This window comes from Acinonyx jubatus, chromosome C1, assembly GCF_027475565.1.
Source record: "Acinonyx jubatus isolate Ajub_Pintada_27869175 chromosome C1, VMU_Ajub_asm_v1.0, whole genome shotgun sequence".
NCBI classification, from domain to species: Eukaryota; Metazoa; Chordata; class Mammalia; order Carnivora; family Felidae; genus Acinonyx; species Acinonyx jubatus.
In genome coordinates, this window is record NC_069381.1 from 165773805 (window position 1) to 165792342 (window position 18538).

Here is an 18538-nt window from a genome sequence, read left to right on the forward strand (position 1 = left end):
AAAGTTTTAAGTTACCAAAAAAAGATTTTGGTAAGTATTTTTAAGTACACCTTCCATAAAATGGAATTATAGCTAAAAAGTTCACCTAAAAACTCTTACCCCACTAACATCTCTCTAAATCACTTCCTCCCAAAAATTACATTTAGACTACCCATGAAAACTTCATGAGCCATTAGACAAAATCAGCCATCATCCTAGGCTATTTTTCTTGCTGACAATTTTCTATAACAGAGATATAAAACATGAACTTATTTGACTATTAAACCTAGGCAGGATAAAAGTTATATGTGTGTGTTATATTCACTATTGATAACTCTAAAGACATATGTATTTTAACTAAACCAATGAACTTAAATTAGCTTTAATACTGAGTATTTTCCAGATCATGCAAACCTACAAAGCATTTAGTTTCTGTTATATTTCTGAGAACTTTAGAAATGCTTAATTTTTAAGTACTTGAGTTTAAGTCAAGTATATAGAGCTCTTTACAAATTATTTTTGGCAATACCACCCAGAGGTATTGCACACATAAATATGCAAACAGACACAGAGACCCCATAGCCACTGCTTTAAAATTTGAGCCATTAGTCAGGCACAACACAAAACTCACTGGTTTATAAAGAAGAGTTGGATCCAAATTTTGTTTTGGTGATTAGAATAAGTTAAGTTCACCCGCTCAGATAGCTAGTTTTTCGACTAATATTTGTGGAGAAGATACTTAAGATTTTTTCATAGCCCAACTTCCAAATACTTCTCCACAGTAGTTTTTTTTTTTCTTTTGATGAGAAATATCTCCTTCTAAACTTTTCATTTCAAAGGATGGCTCTTAGGTCCTGGAAAAGACAGAGAGATAATCTACATCACAAAGACGATTCAAGTGTTCTCCAAGATGGAGTTTTGGGGCCATATTTGACTATTCTCAGAGGACTAGGATAATTACTATTTATTTTTATTATTTATTTATTTATTTGTTTGTTTGTTTATTTATGAGAGATCAAGTGGGGAAGGAGCAGAGGGGGAGAGAGAGAGAGAGAGAGAGAGAATCCCAAGCAGGCTCCACACTTAGCATGAAGCCCAACACAGAGTTTGATCTCACAAACATTAGACCTGAACCAAAATCAAGAGTCAGATGCTCAACCAAATGAGCCACCCAGGCACTCTGATAACTACTATTTAATTTCTTTCTTTCCTTAAGTGTAAGATAATTCTGTTTCCAATATCCTGACCTTTTTCAATATCTACAGGCATTTTGAGACCACTAGTGGAGGTTTGGGGATTGGTAAGGATAGGCAAGCTTTAGATGGCCCCTAGAGCCACATTTCTGGTTTTGTAGAGATTTCCAAAACAAAGACAGTTGTTTCCAATTCACCAAATAACTGGATTATAGCCTAAATATCAAAGGACCAACCTGCCTTTCCAACTACCCTCATTTCTCTATGGCAGGGAAATTTCCAACTAAGATAGAAATGAAAAGATTTATGCCTTTGTAAAGTTTGTGTAAAGTAGTTTAACAAAAGCCTTCTTTTATTTTTAAATGTATTTTTTATCTTTATTTATTCTGAGAGAGAAAGCACATGAGCAGAGGAGGGGCAGAGAGAGGTGGGGCGGGGGGAGAGAATCCCAAGCAGGCTCCTTGCTGTCAGATCAGGGCTCAATCTCAGGAACTGGGAATCATGACCTGAGCCAAAATCAAGACTTGGACACTAAACTGACTTAACCACCCAGGCACCCCAACAAAAGCCTTATTTCTGAGTGTGCAGTTGAAACTTAGCTTCTATCAGCCCCCGAACATGTCTTCAGCTGATAATTTATAGGAGGTTAGGAAAAAATTTTGTCATCTGTTTCTTCAGTGAATGGGCTTGTGAATGGCCACTAATCTTCCTAGTTTCTACATTTAGTAGGATCTTCTGAAAGGGACGATTAAAGGGATTTATAATTTAAAAGATCCGCTGCTGTCCAGGGGACACGAATTCTTTGTAATGGGGGTCTTGCATACATTCTCAAAGGACATTGCATAGGAAGACCTGAAGCTGGCAGAGCCTAATTACGGAGCCCTGGAAGATGGGAGGGATTGTAAAGGACAGCAAAGCGAGTCCTACCACCCATCTTGGGTGTTTCTGTTAAGTTCATTTCCTGGCTTTCAGCATTTACATGTGTTAACTATATACTTTGTGTCTAGAGATTAGGCTGAGTGCTCCCTGTAAATCTTGTAAAAAAGAGGAAGCTAAAATAAGCAGATGGGATGGATTTTCAGAAGAGGAATTTACGTTGGATGTGGACATTGATTTTTGTCTTAAGTCCAATTTTTGTTCTTTTTTTTCTCATCAAAAGAGTTGCTAAAACTAGCCATTATACTTCTTTGTGTCCACGTTTTAAATTTGGTCTTTCTATAGGTACTAATAAGAAAATTGTTTAGGATAAGAGTTCTGAAGAAAAAGGAAGAGGAGGGGGAAGGATAAGGAAAGGAAAGGAAAGGAAAGGAAAGGAAAGGAAAGGAAAGGAAAGGAAAGGAAAGGAAAGGAAAGGAAAGGAAAGGAAAGGAAAGGAAAGGAAAGGAAAGGAAAGGAAAGGAAAGGAAAGGAAAGGAAAGGAAAGGAAAGGAAAGGAAAGGAAAGGAAAGGAAAGGAAAGGAAAGGAAAGGAAAGGAAAGGAAAGGAAAGGAAAGGAAAGGAAAGGAAAGGAAGAAGGGAAGGGAGGAAGGGAGGAAGGAAGGAAAATTTTCAAATATCAAAGTTTGCCCAATTCAAAGGATCCATCATCTGGCCATTGACAAATAGGATCTTATTTTAATCTCGATACCCACTCAAACCAATAAGCCTTTTTATGGCTTAACCAAGGATACAAGACCATCTCCAAAGGAGAATGCAAAAGCTGCAGGCCTCACAAGATCCAGAACTTTCACTTTCAGAGTTAGCCTAGGATAGCAGAAGCCTTCCTTTCATAGGCAGTAAGAATAGCACAGTATAAATGGTACCTCTGGTTTCCCATGAGAACATGAGATACCTCCAGTTGCAGACCTGTTAATCTGTGACATTGGGTAGGTTCTACTGGACTGGGACTTTTCCAGCACTAACAAGGGAATGAAGGTTGAGATGACAAAGGCCCCTTATGGACCAGGACCACTTATGACAAATTCCCCTGAAAGCTGGCACAGCTGGACAAAGAGAACACTGTTTATTGGATCCACAGCCTAGTTAGCTGTTCATCAGATGCATGTCTATACATGTACCCTCCAGCTGACAGACTAAGAAGAGTATTATCACTGGTCATAAAACTAGGTTCTCAAGCTTAGAACAAGACGGAAGAGACAAAAAGAAACAATGACAGTCTCTGAGAGAAAAGGGATCAATAGAAAACAAAAGTACTGATAGCAAATTTTTTACAAAAGCCACTGTACCCAATGAACTAGTTCACGCAAATATTTTCTCCTGCTCACCTAAATTTAGACAAAGAAAAGGACTGGATCACTCTTGCTTCCATTAGACCCTGAAGGCAGAGATCCAGGAGACTGATATGGTGAGAATTCTTACCTTCTGCTGGCTTTTGTCAGAGATCCCAAGATCTCTCAGCTGCAGTGGCTCTGGAATGAGCAGTCACCAGTATGTGAAGGTCCCATCTGGGTTTCCAAAATAAGGGCAGAAAAGTTTCCTCTTGTATCCTCTTAGGTTCTTTGGCTGGTCTCATAGTTAAATTGATGTAAAATCAACAGGAGAAAGCAAACAGAAATTTAATAACACATATACCTCCTATACCATATATACATAGAAGAGACCCAGAAAAACTGCCTAAGTCTCAGAAATGGCTGAAGCCATCACCTAAAATGCCATCTTCAGCTAAAGACAAAAGGTGTTGGGGATTGGGAGTCAGTTATGGAAGGTTACCAGGAAAAGCACAGCAAACAAGGGTAAGGTTGTCACACAAATTTAAGTCATTGCCTTCTCCATTGAGAAGAATTTCTAGAGATTGAGTTTTCCCCCTTTACCTGATACAGGGAGGGAGACATCCTTACAAATGGAGATTTTCCTTATAAATATAAATGTTACAAAAGGGTAACTTTGACCCAGTTTTCAGAGCTTTTTCTTTTCTTTTCTTTCTTTCTTTTTTTTTTATGTCTGCCATTTCTTTGAAAAAAATAGCTAAGTTAAGATAACCAATATACCAAGGAGGCATATTTGGGAGTTGCCAACTCTGCCCTCCTTCACTGTAGGGATTAAAGTTTATGACTTTTTAACATACACAATGTTGGCGTTATTTTTTGTTCATTGAACATCCACGGCTCTACTTGTGACAGGCTGTCAAGAAACATGTCTCTGAAAAGGCAGGTTAGCTCCTCAGAGACAATCAGTGATGCAATACTCAGTGATGTGCTACACCCCGCCAGAGTGCCTCTTACCGTTCCTGTGTGCAGTGATGTGATGTCTGAACTATTTGTTTTGCTCTGCCATAAGATAGCATTAGCAGATGTAATGGGAACAGATCACTCATTTGTGGAAATATTTATGGTCGTGCTTTCAAAGGACCATTCAATACACAGTTGCGACTGATGAAGCATATAGCAGGGACTGTTTCTAAAACCATGTGGGCGAAAATGTCATCCTACAAGGCAGTTAAAATGTGTTAACTTAATATGTGTATGACCAGAGATTAGAAAACATTCTCTAGCTGTCATATTTGAGCAGATTCAACGCACGTGCATTTTCAGTAAAATAGAAGTAAGTAATCATCTTATGTTGAAAAGGCCAGGCTAAATTGCTTTAATTTAAGAGGAAGGCTTCACTATCACATAGTTCAGGCTGCCCAGCAAGGAACCTTTTCATAACCAAAATGCACTTTTTTTTTTTTACCTGACAAAGCTTTTTTAACATTACAGATATTGTTTTCTGAGCAGTACTTAAAATCACACTTCACAGCTCCTGAATGCAACACACTGAAATGTGAAACTGAACCAGTCTTTCTCTTTTAGGCTGCTGATAAATTTTCTATCAAAATGAGAAAAGCCATAGAAGATGAATTAATTTAACAGATGCCCATAAGTGTGATGTTGGCCACATACAATAGCTTTCACTGCCTGTCGGTAGCTTTGCCTTCTTTCACTAAGCACCTCACTGTGCTCTAATTACTGAATGTCTTTTAGTCCAAAAGCTCCCTAGAAGCAGGTCATAATAAAATGTAATGCCCAGTCAATAAATGCTGGCAAATCTTTGTCAAAATTTGCCAAAGATATTGAGAAAACCCTGAAAGGGTAAGGAGAGAAGGCTAAATGCATTCAGGAATACAACAGGGAGGTAACTTTTAGACACTTTTTAATACTTTCATTACTTGGGGCTACTTATTAGTACAGTAATAATTTACTAAATAGGAGCAATTTAATAGAGAATCCAGAAATGTAAAAGAATTATTGCATCTCTGAAAAAAGGACATAGCATTCGCTCTGAAAAGATGAGACCCAGCATTTCCAATAAAGTTGATTTACTACTTAATGCACATCTGAAACAGCATGGTGTTGGTTCAGAGAGCAGTTTGTAGCAATTTGATTTACACTAATCAAATAAAATGGTGCATTTTCCTGACACATAAATGAAGTACACATTTTAAAAAATTACTTAAGAAAATAGCTATTCAAAGTGTTCAGTCATCATGATGGAAGCTAGTGGACGTTTCACACTTACATTAAATTGATGAAGTTTAGTTGTCTCTAAGGATACATCTTTGCAATCATCCATCTTGTATGTTTTAAGAAATCAAAAGTTCATCCTTCTAATTTCATTTAATTTTATATCAAAAATGTTTTTAAAATATGTAAGGGATGTGGAAGGTGGAATGAGAAACTCCAGCCAAATAGGAGTTCTAAAAGGAGAGAAAATATTATGTAAGAAATGTTGCCATTAAATGTTTTTCTTAAGAGATGGATTGAGTGTTTGTGTGAGGGCAGGAATTCTGTAAGGTTTGGATTCCACACTAGGTACTGAGCACCTGCTTTATGCCAGGCACCATGTTAGGTGCTTAAACTACAAAATTGTATATATTGTGGTCCTTTTAAGTAACAAACTCAGGTTTATTATTGGAGATAACTTGGTATGATGGAGACCAGATCTTGCAGGCTAAAGAGATCTCTCAGAGCTTGAGCTGAGCCGAGCTAGAAGAATAGCTAGTCATTTTTTAAGCAAGTAGTGGTATGTCTCTGTTTGGGAGCAAGGGGCAATGAGCCCAAGGGTGTCCCAGGCAGATATGTGAATTGCACAGAACCATGCATCTGTGAGCAGATACGAAGATGTCCCACAATAAAGGACTCACAGGCTTTGCCAAAGAACCTAAGACTAATTCTGAAGGTCCTGAAGAGCTATGGGAGGTTTTTTAAGCCAGGCAGTGTCATGGTCATTTTAGGAAAAGGAGTGAGGAAGACTTGAGATGAGTAAAAACAAATGGAGACAGGGAGGTACACTTACAATGCCGTTGAAGTGAAGGTGAAGACCTGAGGTAAGTCATTCACAGGAGGACAGAGATTTGACAAATACCAAAGTGGTGGACTCAGATTCAACTCAAGACAAATTCTATGTGAGAGATGAATGAGAGGACAAAAGTACAAAATCTGGTTTGGAGTTTATTCGTTTTTCAAGATGACCAAAGAGATAACATTGACCCTAACCAAAAAAAGAGAAGGAAGAGGAGATTTGGGAGAAGATGGTAATTGCCTTGTGTTTAATACAGATCTGGAGCTTATTGGAGACATTTGAGATGGGCTATAGAATTTGAAGTTACTGGAATAAAGAGCATTGAATTTACAGATGTAGGAGATTTCTAGGGAAAATATGTAAAGAAGAGAAACAGCTGAAGGCGAGAATATTTGGAGAAAATACATACTTAAGTACTATTAAAAGAGTGTAGATCTATAGAGTCAACTTTAAAAAGACATCCAGGAAAGCCCAGGAAAAAGAAAATAAAGACAAGAAGAAAGAATTTCAAGGAAGTCAAAGTCATTTAAGATATTTAAAGTCTAAAACTGAGAGTTGATGGAGGGTGAGTGATGGGTATTGAGGAGGGCACCTTTTGGGATGAGCACTGGGTGTTGTATGGAAACTAATTTGACAATAAACTTCATATATTGAAAAAAAATAAGATATTTAAAGTCTATGGAGAAGTAAATTAACATAAAGATTGAATAAAGCCCATTGGAACAACGAAAGAGTTTCAATGGAGGATGGGTCAGGGAGACCTAGAGGCTGTGGGCTGGAGGAGGAAAAGGAGAGGAGAAAGTGAGACTGTATGTATAAGCAAGCAAGAGGGTGGTGGGGTGGTGGGGAGTGTAACAGTTTAAGAGGGAGGTAGGATCAAGAATGTTTTCTACTTTTAAGAAAAGAGAGGTTTGGCCAAGTTCATAGTTGGGGGTGATAATGAAATAAAATGAAAACATGACAAAGAGGTTGAAGATAGAACCAAACTAGAAGATGGTGATGGCTCAGTCTCTGAGCAGGCGGGTGATGATGCTGCCCAGGGAAGGAAGAGGGGCAGCAGCCACTGCGAGAAACAAAGGAAGAAGAAGAGACTTGGCGCAGACAAGTTTGAAGATTAAGAGTATCAAGGCTTTGGGTGGAGGGCCGATGGGGCAGTCACACAGAAATGAAAAGACTAGGGTTATTACAAGTGCATGGTCTCCAACTCCAGCCAGATCTCAGCACTGTCTAAAAACCCATTTAAGTGTCTCCAGCTAAGTTATCCTTCCCTGAATAGGATAACTCTAAGGATGGCATTCTACACTGGCTCTTAGATTTTCCCCGTTGTCCCCAGATTTTACCAAACATGGTAACTTGTTTGATAATGTACACTTTATTGGGTATTTTCCCTTTCCTGTATCACTTGCCCACTCCCCGTAGAATCTACTCCCAAAATAACAATTTTTATTTAAATCCTTTTTTCAGGATTGGCTTCTGAGAAAACTCAAAGTAGAACAAATAAAGTGCTTAAAATAATGCCTGCCATATAAGAATCACTCAATGATGCTTTTTGATATATAAATCGGGGATGATAAGATGAATAAATATTATCTACATAATGTGCTTAGTTTAGTGCCTGGCACATAGAATTTGCTCAATAATAGCCATATCAGTGTTCAGAGCTGGTAAAGGCCATTTAGTTTCCAGGAATCATGCCACATAGGGTTTAGAATGAACTACTTCTAGGGGCGCCTGGGTGGCTCAGTTGGTTGAGTGCCCAACTCTTGATATCAGCCCAGGTCATGATCCCAGGGTCATGGAATTGAGCCCTGTGTCAGGCTCTGCACTGAGTGTGGATCCCGCTTAAGATTCTTTCTGTCTCTCCTTCTGCCCCTCTCCCCCACTTGTGCTTTCTCTCTTTCCCTCTCTAAAATAAATTTTTTTTAAAAAAGGAAAGGAAGAACGAACTGCTTCTACTCTGGATGAGTGAAGAGAAGCAGGGGGCTCCAGGAAGAGCCAGACAGAGAGCTGGAGGCAGCATTCTCTGAGTGGGTTGAGGAATGAAGGGTGGTGGCACAGGAAGCAAAGCTTCCTTGGGGCGCCATGGCAAGTTTAGGAGGCCGGTGGGATGAGCACAGGGAATGTGCATGTGAGCAGGGGAAGATCCAGAGAAATGACCAGAGGTTTGCAGTTTGGATGGGTGGCCAAGGATAATGAAGAGTTGAGGCAGAGCAGGATGATCTGACCCCATGGTGCCACATAAAGTTGCTTCAGTGTGTCCCAGGCTGAGATGGCAAGCCTCACAGAGCTGGTGGTTGACCGAGGAGCTGGAATCCACTAGCAGAGCCCGTAAGGTCAGACATAGCAATATGTCTGCAGGAAGATGGGTGTCTGTAGGTTAAACCAGGACAAATGGTGATAACATAAGGGAAGACAAACACAGCATGTTCATTAACCTGTGTCTCCTTTTGGTCCTATTGTGCATAATAATCATACCAGGCTTATGTGACAGTGTATGCCTTGAGAGTAAATAGCCTATAATTATAAGTAAATATGGACAGAGTCCCTACACTTCAAAACAAGTTATGTGCTATGATTCCTTAAAAACACCACTAGAGAAATTTGAACACAGAAACAGAGGTGCAGGGGAGAATTTAGTCCCCACCATTAGAATATAAATCCAGGCTGATGAAATAAGTCCCACTTGCTGCTATAAAATGATGCTTGGGCAAGCATTTATTTTGCACCTACTGTGTGCTAGGAGCTTTATTTATATTGTTGCATTTATGAAATGTGTTCAGGTAGGAAACACAGAGGGAAGAAAAGGTGAATCCCCACGGCTTTGTTAAGGCAGTGACAATTCAAGGATATTGCTACCTCCCTCTGTCCAGCTGTGACAATCTCCTATGCCACCCCTTCTACATGTTATATTCCTCTGAGGTGACAAATTGTAGAAATAGGGGGAGATAGGAGGAGAAAGGCTGAAATAAGGTTTCATAGAGAAAAAAAAAGTGAGACAAGAAGGGAAAAAGGGATCAACAAAAGTTACATCAAAAATAAGAAAAAGATGGTGTTTGAAAATGAGCCTTTTGCTTGTCAGCATACTTCTTTCTACACCTAAAATGCATACTCGACCTCAATGATGAAATAGCATGTAATCTAGTCACGTGGGGGAAAGGAACTTGCAGAAATTGTTCCAAAGCCATTACAGAAAATGTGACCAGCAGAGGCCTTATATTTCGACTCCTGTTCCTGGTAATCTTTTGAGTCAGAGAAGGTGGAAACAATGTTTAATATTTCTAAAACTTATGTGGGTGAAGACAGTTAGGTTCTGATTTCAGGGCCCAAATCACAAGCGCTTTGCATTTAATTGTGGCGAATATGAAAGGTTTTCATTAGGTAGGTGTTTGTAAAGAAAAATTTAAATAAGCATTAGGGGATTTTAAGCCCCTGATGAGGTAGTTACCTGCTGCATTATTTAGAACACTTGGGACTCAAACCGCTGCCCTTTTGTGTGCCAAGCAGCCACTGACTGATGTAAGGGCCTCAGAATTTCTCCCTTAGGAGGTATAATCAGTGAAAGTCCTTTACCAACACTAGTCCCTGCTAGACATCTAAGGGGCAAATTTTCACAAATCATGTGGACTCTCTAGCACAATAACAGTAGCACTCATTGTAAGTTGCTAAATTTTGCAAACTAATGAGTAACAAGATGATGGCATAGGTCAGTAATACGTATTATGCTTAATTTTCATTAAGTGATTTGCGTATTACATCTCTGCCTGAGTAAACAGGTGATGAGCATAAAGTCACCAAACATCATTAGCCCTCCGTGATTATATTACATTTTTGCGTAAAATGAAACTTTCTGATGTTTTATAATTACTGCAGTGTATTAGCAAAATTTTATTATGCAATTAAAACATTAGCTACAACAAATATAAATATGTTCATGTGTTCGTAATTACAGCACTTTAATAATCACCGTTCACTCGTGTATAAGTAGTTTACATATGATTAGAAGCACTTAAATTAATGTAAAAGTGGAATTTCAAACTTTTAAATCTGATTTTTCTATAAATGGAAATGATTTTATGATTGAAATGTATAGCCAAAGAGGTAGGACTGACATTGGACAGCCCTGAACCTAGTGGCTGTAAACACCCTGACCCTGGGTTCAAATCCTAGCTCTGCCACCTCTGAGCCATGACACCTGCAACTCTGTACCTCGGTTTTCATATCAGTAAAATAGAAATGCCAATTATAACTAAAACACTTCCTAGACTCGTTGTAAAGATTAAATGCATTGGTAGATCATGGCATTTAGAATGACACCTGACACATAATTAGCACTGCATGAGTGAGAGTGATTAATATCATTATTATTGCTTGATTGTCAGAGGAGCTATTATTCCAAATTATCAAGATAGGGGTCTTAATAAGCTTTCTCAAAAGATCTCAAACAACCCTTTAGGTAGGCAAAGCAAGCAACCAACAGGACATTTTTCTCTCTCTTGGAGATGCAAAGTAGGAGCCTGCGGAATCACTTGTCAGGTCAGCATTTAAGGCCTCAGACTTCCAAGCAGATGGTACGATGAAACATTAGAAAGGCTAGAAGCAGGGAGGCTGCTAAAGAAGGAAAACTTCATTCATCTTTTCCCTGAGGAAGGCCTCCACCCCTTCCTCACTCTTCTTCTTGAAGGGGAGCTAAGGAGTTAGAGCTGAGGAATCTCATGAGGCAGGCAGTCTTCAGGGGGCGGGGGGAGGGAAATGGGGCCACTGTACTGGGTTCCTCTCAAAGCACAGGAAGTGCCTGACCTGGAGCCTATTTTCTTAAAGCAAAACCCGCACTTACACTCTTTCCTTCAGTTCTTCCTGCAGCCAACCAGAGTGTGGTAAGTCTGCTTTAGGGTTTCAGGTGTAAGGAGAAAAAAACTCCCCTGAGCTGTGTGCACCAGCTCAGCTTACCGGAGCATTGCTTGGACTTTGGGACAGGAGCCCTGCTAATGGCTAATAATCTGCTTCCTTGGGCTAGCATTCCTTGCCTGTATCTCTCTGTCCCAGTTAGCTGTTGTCTGGGTAGGTTTCAGACATTCCTGGGTCCTTTCCCTGAATTCCATCTAAAAACATCCCAATCCCAACACAATCTCTGACATCATCTAATGGGGAAACTGAGGCCCATGAAGAAAAAGTAACCTGCCCAAGATCACACGGTATTTAGTGGTAGCACTGTGGCATGGAGTTAAGTTTCTTGATTCCCAGCTTATTACTCAAAAATTAGGTATAATCGTTATAATATGGACAAAATACAAAAAACTCCTCACATCTGGAAATACAATGTTTAAAGTACACAGGCATACGATCTGCTTTTGTATAGAACTGAGGTCTTAGCCATGCTTTATTCTTTCCAAAATCCTTCTCAGAAAAGCCTCATGTTCCTAGCCAGATTCCCACTTAGGCAATTACATCCTGTTCATATAAACTGTTTTTATATCTCAATTGGACAGAGCACACTTCCATCTAATTTATCTTGCTCCCCTAATTGGCTTTGCAGGATTGCTGTGTGAGCTTTGAATTGCTGCACTTTCTCTCTGCATTCAGGGTGTCCTTAGGGAGCCATTATGTAAATTACTTTCTTCAGTGTGCTAAATGATGCCCTAGTGCCCTGAAAGAGTTAATTCACCTCAGAAAGGTGAGCAGTTATTCACCCAAGGACCAGGACTGTTACTGACCCAAAGTGGGCCTTAACAATCTGGGCATATAGCCAATTAGCCACATGCTGGCTCAGTAGACATTCAGTAGGTAGGCGCCCAACCATTGTTTATGCACCATTGGAAATGACTTAACCATGGGGAACACATGACTTGTTCAACTGAATCCCAAGTCTCCCTAGGAGTAGAAGTTAGAAGTAGTTCTGCCTAAGAACACCTATTTAGACTAACACTTGACTCCTAGGGGAGTAATCTATTTTTGTTCACAGATGGTCCTAGGAACTCCTGAATATACAAGTTGGTTCTGCAGCGGCCCTTCCCAGACAAGATATCATATTCCCCAAAGGATCATTTCAGGGGTCCCAACTGAAGGAAAAAATAATAAATTATAAGATGTTATTCCATCTACTAGGACTGTTCAATAGAAATATAATATGAACCACATATATAATTTTATATTTTCTGGAATCCATATTAAGAAAAGTAAAACTAAGTAAAATTAATTTTAATCTCATATTTTATTTAACCCAACATATCCCAAATATTGTCATTTCAACATGAAGTTAATATTAAAATATTATTGAGATACTTTACATTCTTTATGTTTGTATGAAGTCTTTGAAACATGGTGTGTATTTTACAGTTAAAGCACATCTCATTTTGGTACTAGCCACATTTCAGGTGGCCAGTAACCACATGTGGCTAGTGACTGCTATACTGGACAGCCAAGCTCTTAAAGTTATCTGAGTTGGTATAGCCTTAAAGGGGGGGGTCACATATTCTTTTTCTCCCACCTGTTTGTTTGTTTTGTTTTGTTTTGTTTTGTTTTGTTTTGTTTTGATGCCAGGCAAACTCAAATCCCCTGAGCTTGTTCAATTCTTTGTAAGTTTGATCCAGCATCTCCAAAGTGTTCTACAGACTTGACCTTTTTTTTTAAATAATCATTTGCGTTATGGGAACTTTGTATGCTTTTTATACCCCAGAATCTCAACTCCTGAAGTAAAAACTAAACTGGAAAATGATGTGAATAGGGCTATATAGCCTTTTCAGAAATATGGAAGCTATAAGAGGCAGAGAATCTGTTGTTGTTGTTGTTGTTGTTGCTGTCATCATCTTCATCGTTGTTGTTTGTTGTTTTTCCTGGAGGTAGAAGGGAGGTGGGAAATACTGGAGTAAATTAACTAAAATGAAGGCCAACAGTTCCGTAAAACATTAGGAATCAACTATAAGCCAGGCTCTTATAGCACAAAGATGAGCAGGCCATAATCATAGTAATTGAAAAGCTTGTAATTTAGCAAAGACCATCCTAAGGGTGATTTGATATGATATAGAGAAGTGATCAATGAGAGGTAAGAACAGACTCTATTTGAGCAAATTGTGTAGTGTTTTTACCTAACTTTGGATACAAAGACCTCTTCCTCGGGGAAAAGGAGTAAAACTTGGATCCCCCAAATGAGAATGAGAGGTAACCAGAGCACCACCTGAGAGCTACAGCTTATAAATCATGTTATGAACTCACACTTTTTCTGTAAGTGATGGGAAGCCACTGGGAGTTTCTAAAGGAAAATTAGGTTTTAGTTAGATTAGATGGATGACTCTGATTGCCTATGGAGGATGAATTGAAGGATAGAAGAGGGGGTCTAAGAGGTGGAACACTGGAATAGAGGAAAGGAGACAAAGTATGAGGCTGATATGAGAGAGCAGGGCATTGACGAAGGAACTGACCAAGGGGGAGAGGGTAATCTAAGACAATGATAGACATACATGAGGTAAAATCAGTAGGTCTGGGTGATTAGTTAGATCCAGGAGATAAGATTGAAAGCAATTAGGCAGAGATTACAGACAAAAAGTCAATTTAGAGGTCAAGATGGTGAGTTCTGTTTTTGAAGAGACTGAACATGTGTTGTGCCTCTGCAACATGCCAAGGACTTTGCCAACAGACAGTTAGTTACTTACGCAGGTCTGATGCTCACATTTGTAGGTAGTAAATAACACCTGCTATTTACAGATCATTTAATCAGATCAAGGACTTTACATTTGCAACTTTAATAATGGCCAGAATGAATTTAAGAGACATAAATTATTATGATAAATTTTACAGATGCAGAAGATCAAATGTAAGTGTTATAATTAGGAGCCAGGATTGAACCTCCAGGTTGTCTGAGCTTATAGCCTCAAATTGCACTCTGAATTTTGTCCTGTGTCATCTGGGTATAATATCATAGAGTAAAATTCATGAGTGAAAATGATATCACCCAAGATGAAGATGAAAAGAGATCAGTGGGTCAAGGACTAAACATTTTATCACTCATCATAAATCTAACAGTACCTCACCTATCACAAATATTTAAATATATGATAAATAAAGTGTTTGCTTACAAATGTACTGTTTAGTTTAAAGGATATCTTATATCCTTTTTGTTACAAATGGTTCTATGGCTGAATATTTACAATATCTACAATCTTTTTGTTTTGCAAATTTATGAAGAAGCTAAGTTTTAAGAACAAGGGAAACTAATAATACTCAACTAAAAAAGTAAAACAAGACAATTTAAGACTTGATAACTTCCATAATGTTTAGTGGTCACAGAAGACTGTCACAGTCAGTAAACAAACATCTTCCATCCACTACCTGCCACCAGTCCCCCCACCCACCTCCCACCACTCTTATCTTTTAACTCATATCTACTCTTTTCAGTGGTATGAAAATAAATTATTATAAAAAATTAATTTAATGTAATTATCCCATGGGATGATTATCTATGTATATTTATTTTCATGTTCTGATTGTCAATGTCAGCTTTTTCTTGGCGTCTCACTTGATACTGGGTTCTGAAACCCAAGCTTTTACAGAGCTCACGGTCTCCACTCTTCCTTCTCAGCCTCCATTTCTATTTTCTGTACTAGGAGTCTATTTAGCTACTGTTATATGGTTGCTATCTGGATAATAAGTGAGACACGCTTTAGGACCTCAGCACTGTCACACACCTTCTGGATCATTGATTATCACCCCCTTACACTAATACCACCCTCCCCCATTTTAGATGGTCTGGCTAGAACCCATTTGACATGACCTTTGGATGTTATAATTAGATGATGCTCAAGGTCCAGTTAGGCCTGATTAGCTTCTAAGAAGTGTTCTTAAATATTTCTAGTCTTAGCACTAGCCTGCCATGGAATTCTCAATACGGCTGTTGGTAAAAGATGTTTATAGTTTTATTGTAACTGATTTTGGTTTTTAGGGACTATAATCACAGCAGTGTGTCTGTTATATAAAATCTTCCTTCTTGTAGGCATTTCAAAAAGTATTTTTGAAGAGGTAAATTCCAGATGACAAAATAACTGAAGCTTTTCTGTTTGCTCAAAAGTCATAAAGTAAAAAAAAAAAAAATTAAATTAAAAAAATTTTTGGTTAAAAAAAAGTGAACTGACCTGAATAATTCACAGCTAGAATCTCTCCTAAAATTCAACTAACTAAGTTACAATTAAGTTACAAGACTAATAACTACAAGAGGAGTGATCCATTTAATCAGCTAAGCCTTATTTAACACAACTATCAAGGCTCAATCTGGCTCTTTCTGTCTTCCTCTCAGTTGTGCCAAATCGCTCCCTCATTAACTCATATCTAGTTGTAAACTGATCTGGAGCCTTTCTTTTTTTTTTTTTTTAATTTTGTTTTAAGTTAATATATTCTTGAGAGATAGAGAGAGACAGAGCATGAGCAGAGGAGGGGGAGACAGAGAGGGAGACATAGAATCCCAATCAGGCTCCAGGCTCTGAGCTGTCAGCACAGAGCCCAACATGGGGCTCGAACCCATGAACCGTGAGATCATGACCTTAAGCCGAACGCTTAACTGACTGAACCATCCAGGCACCCCAATCTGGAGCCTTTCTTTTCATGAGGATGGTCAGGTGGCTGCTCAAGTGACATTTTCTTAAAGAGCCCAGATCTAACTAATATCATCTTGTATGCCAGCCTTCCAGTGCATCTGCAACCACTTAAGTAGTACTGGGAACAAAAAACTATGACTTAGCTAATAGAGCCATGATTCATTTGCATGAGTAACTACCTTTTTTACCCCATATAACCTATTGTCACCATAACCAGAAGTAGATTCTTTCATTTATTTTTAGAATAAACAAATATTTATAGATTATTGCCCATACTCTTGGCACTGAGAAGGCACTGACAAAACCCAAGAGAATATCACAACATGGATGGTCTCTGCCCTCGATGAGTCAATATTTTCATGTATCCAAATGGGAGGGGAGAAGTACTGGATGATGTATCAGTCAGAGTACAAGCTAGGTTATGCTACAGAAAAATATATTCTCCAAAGTCACTGGTGTCTGAAAACAATGGTTTATCTCTCATTTTCACTTCATGCCTTTTGCAGCTGAGCTGGGGCTCTGCTCCACACCTCTTTCCTCTGAGGTTCAGGTTAACAGAGTAATCACTATCTCAAATATTACTGGTCACTAGAGTCTGGGCAAAAAGCACTCTAGAGGGTCTTGCATTAGTAATTCAATGCCTTGGCCTGGAAGAGATACTTCTTGCTTCTACCCTCAACCTAATAACCAGAACTAGTGATGTGAACTTACTCAACTGCAAGGAAACAGATAATGCCTGGGAGGCAGAGAACTGGAGTATCTGAAAAGCTTTCATTAAAGCATGTCACTTCCAGAGACATGCAAGTTCTGAAGGAGGAAACAGGTAGAGGCTTTCAATGTCTCTAGCTTCCTAAGTCCTGCAGAACAACATCCTTGGAGCTCTGGGTATCCCAGACGAAGCCTGAATGTGCAAGGAACTGGAAAAGGGAATAAAAAAAGCAGAAAAAGAAGGAATTCTATTTATTGATTTTTATACTCATTAATTGATTCAATATATTGTTTAAACATTTCAGTTTAATGGATTGAGGAGGAAAACAAAATGTTTAGCCATGATCAAGGAACTAGAAGTATTCCAAAAGTAAACTTAGCTCCCTGAGCCATCTGATTTAACAACATGGTACCAGATACAACATGGTACATGCAAACCGACAGCTGTGACGATTAATACGTCCTCCAAGGTTTACCTAATTGGATCTACCCAAGATTGAAGGAGAAACTATAAAAATGTAACTCATTTTGGAAATACCTAGAGGAACAAAGGTTACTCTGTTTTCCCACCCAACAGCTTTAATTCAGAAGCATACGTGTACTTTGCGTGTCTCTGTGTGCCTTGCCTTCAGCCTTGCTACAAATGTCAGTATTTTTTCTACTTACATTATACAAACTACTGAAAAGAGAGGCATACAGCTTGAAATGAGGCCAGCAAGAGCTCTAAGTTTTCTTTCGCTTTCTTTCTTTCTTTCTTCTCTCATTTGCTTTCTTTCACACTTGGATTCATTAATTGCTTCTTCTTCCTATGTCCTTCCAATACCTCCTTCTCACTGACCCATTCTGGTCATTTTTTCCCCCTGGTATTGAAAGGATAAACCCTCTCCGGGTTTAAGTGTCTAGGAATGGATCTCTTTATTTGGTATTTTTCTTAACTTTCTTTAAGCTCTTTTGTATGTATTGCTTTGTATTTTAGAATTAAAGAATGCAGTATAAAGTTACAAGATATGGATGATGTTTATAAAGTGAACACATTTGGGGGTAAAGAGTTGATACTATTATTCAGGTCACTCTGAGCATTTGGAAACCTGTCCCTAAGTAAAAATACAAATTTCAGCCTAGTTTTTTTTTTCAGTTGAATATTAAAAACACAGACTTATGAATTGGAGAATTTTACATTGTCACAGAAGCATCATATTGAAAATAAATAGGACTATGTTATAGGATCCCTGAAATGAAATAATTATTTTGTAAGATAAAACAGAACTAGTCAGAATGCTGTAAAATTTATATTTTTAGAGAAATTTAAGGGATAACATATGATTACATTCAATACTTGGCTATCAGAGATAATCTTAGGGTACGTGGAAATAAAATAGGTTACAGATAAGCCCAAACCATACAAGTTTAAAGACAGTCAACTCTTCACTACCTCAAAGTAGTGAGGCCAGTTTGCAGATCAGTCAAACATTGGATAAACCACAGCTGCCATCTGGAAAGATCTCATTCTCCAGTGAGGCTAAACAATTAGGTAATGTATGAAACTGGAATTGAAGGACAGCTCTCCAAGGTGAGGAGCTGGGAAGCCAAACCTTGGGTAGGGCTTTTAGTAGAGTAGATCAAGTGTGCCAGATTGCATGACCTGGAATCCTGTCATCCAACCACTGGGGAACTGATAATTAGGACTAATGCCCCAGGGCTTGATTATATGCCTCTGTAGGGGAAGTGACCTAATCCCAAATCTCTGCTGTACCTTAACCACCTCCATCTGAAAACTGGCTAATCCACAAACCTGTT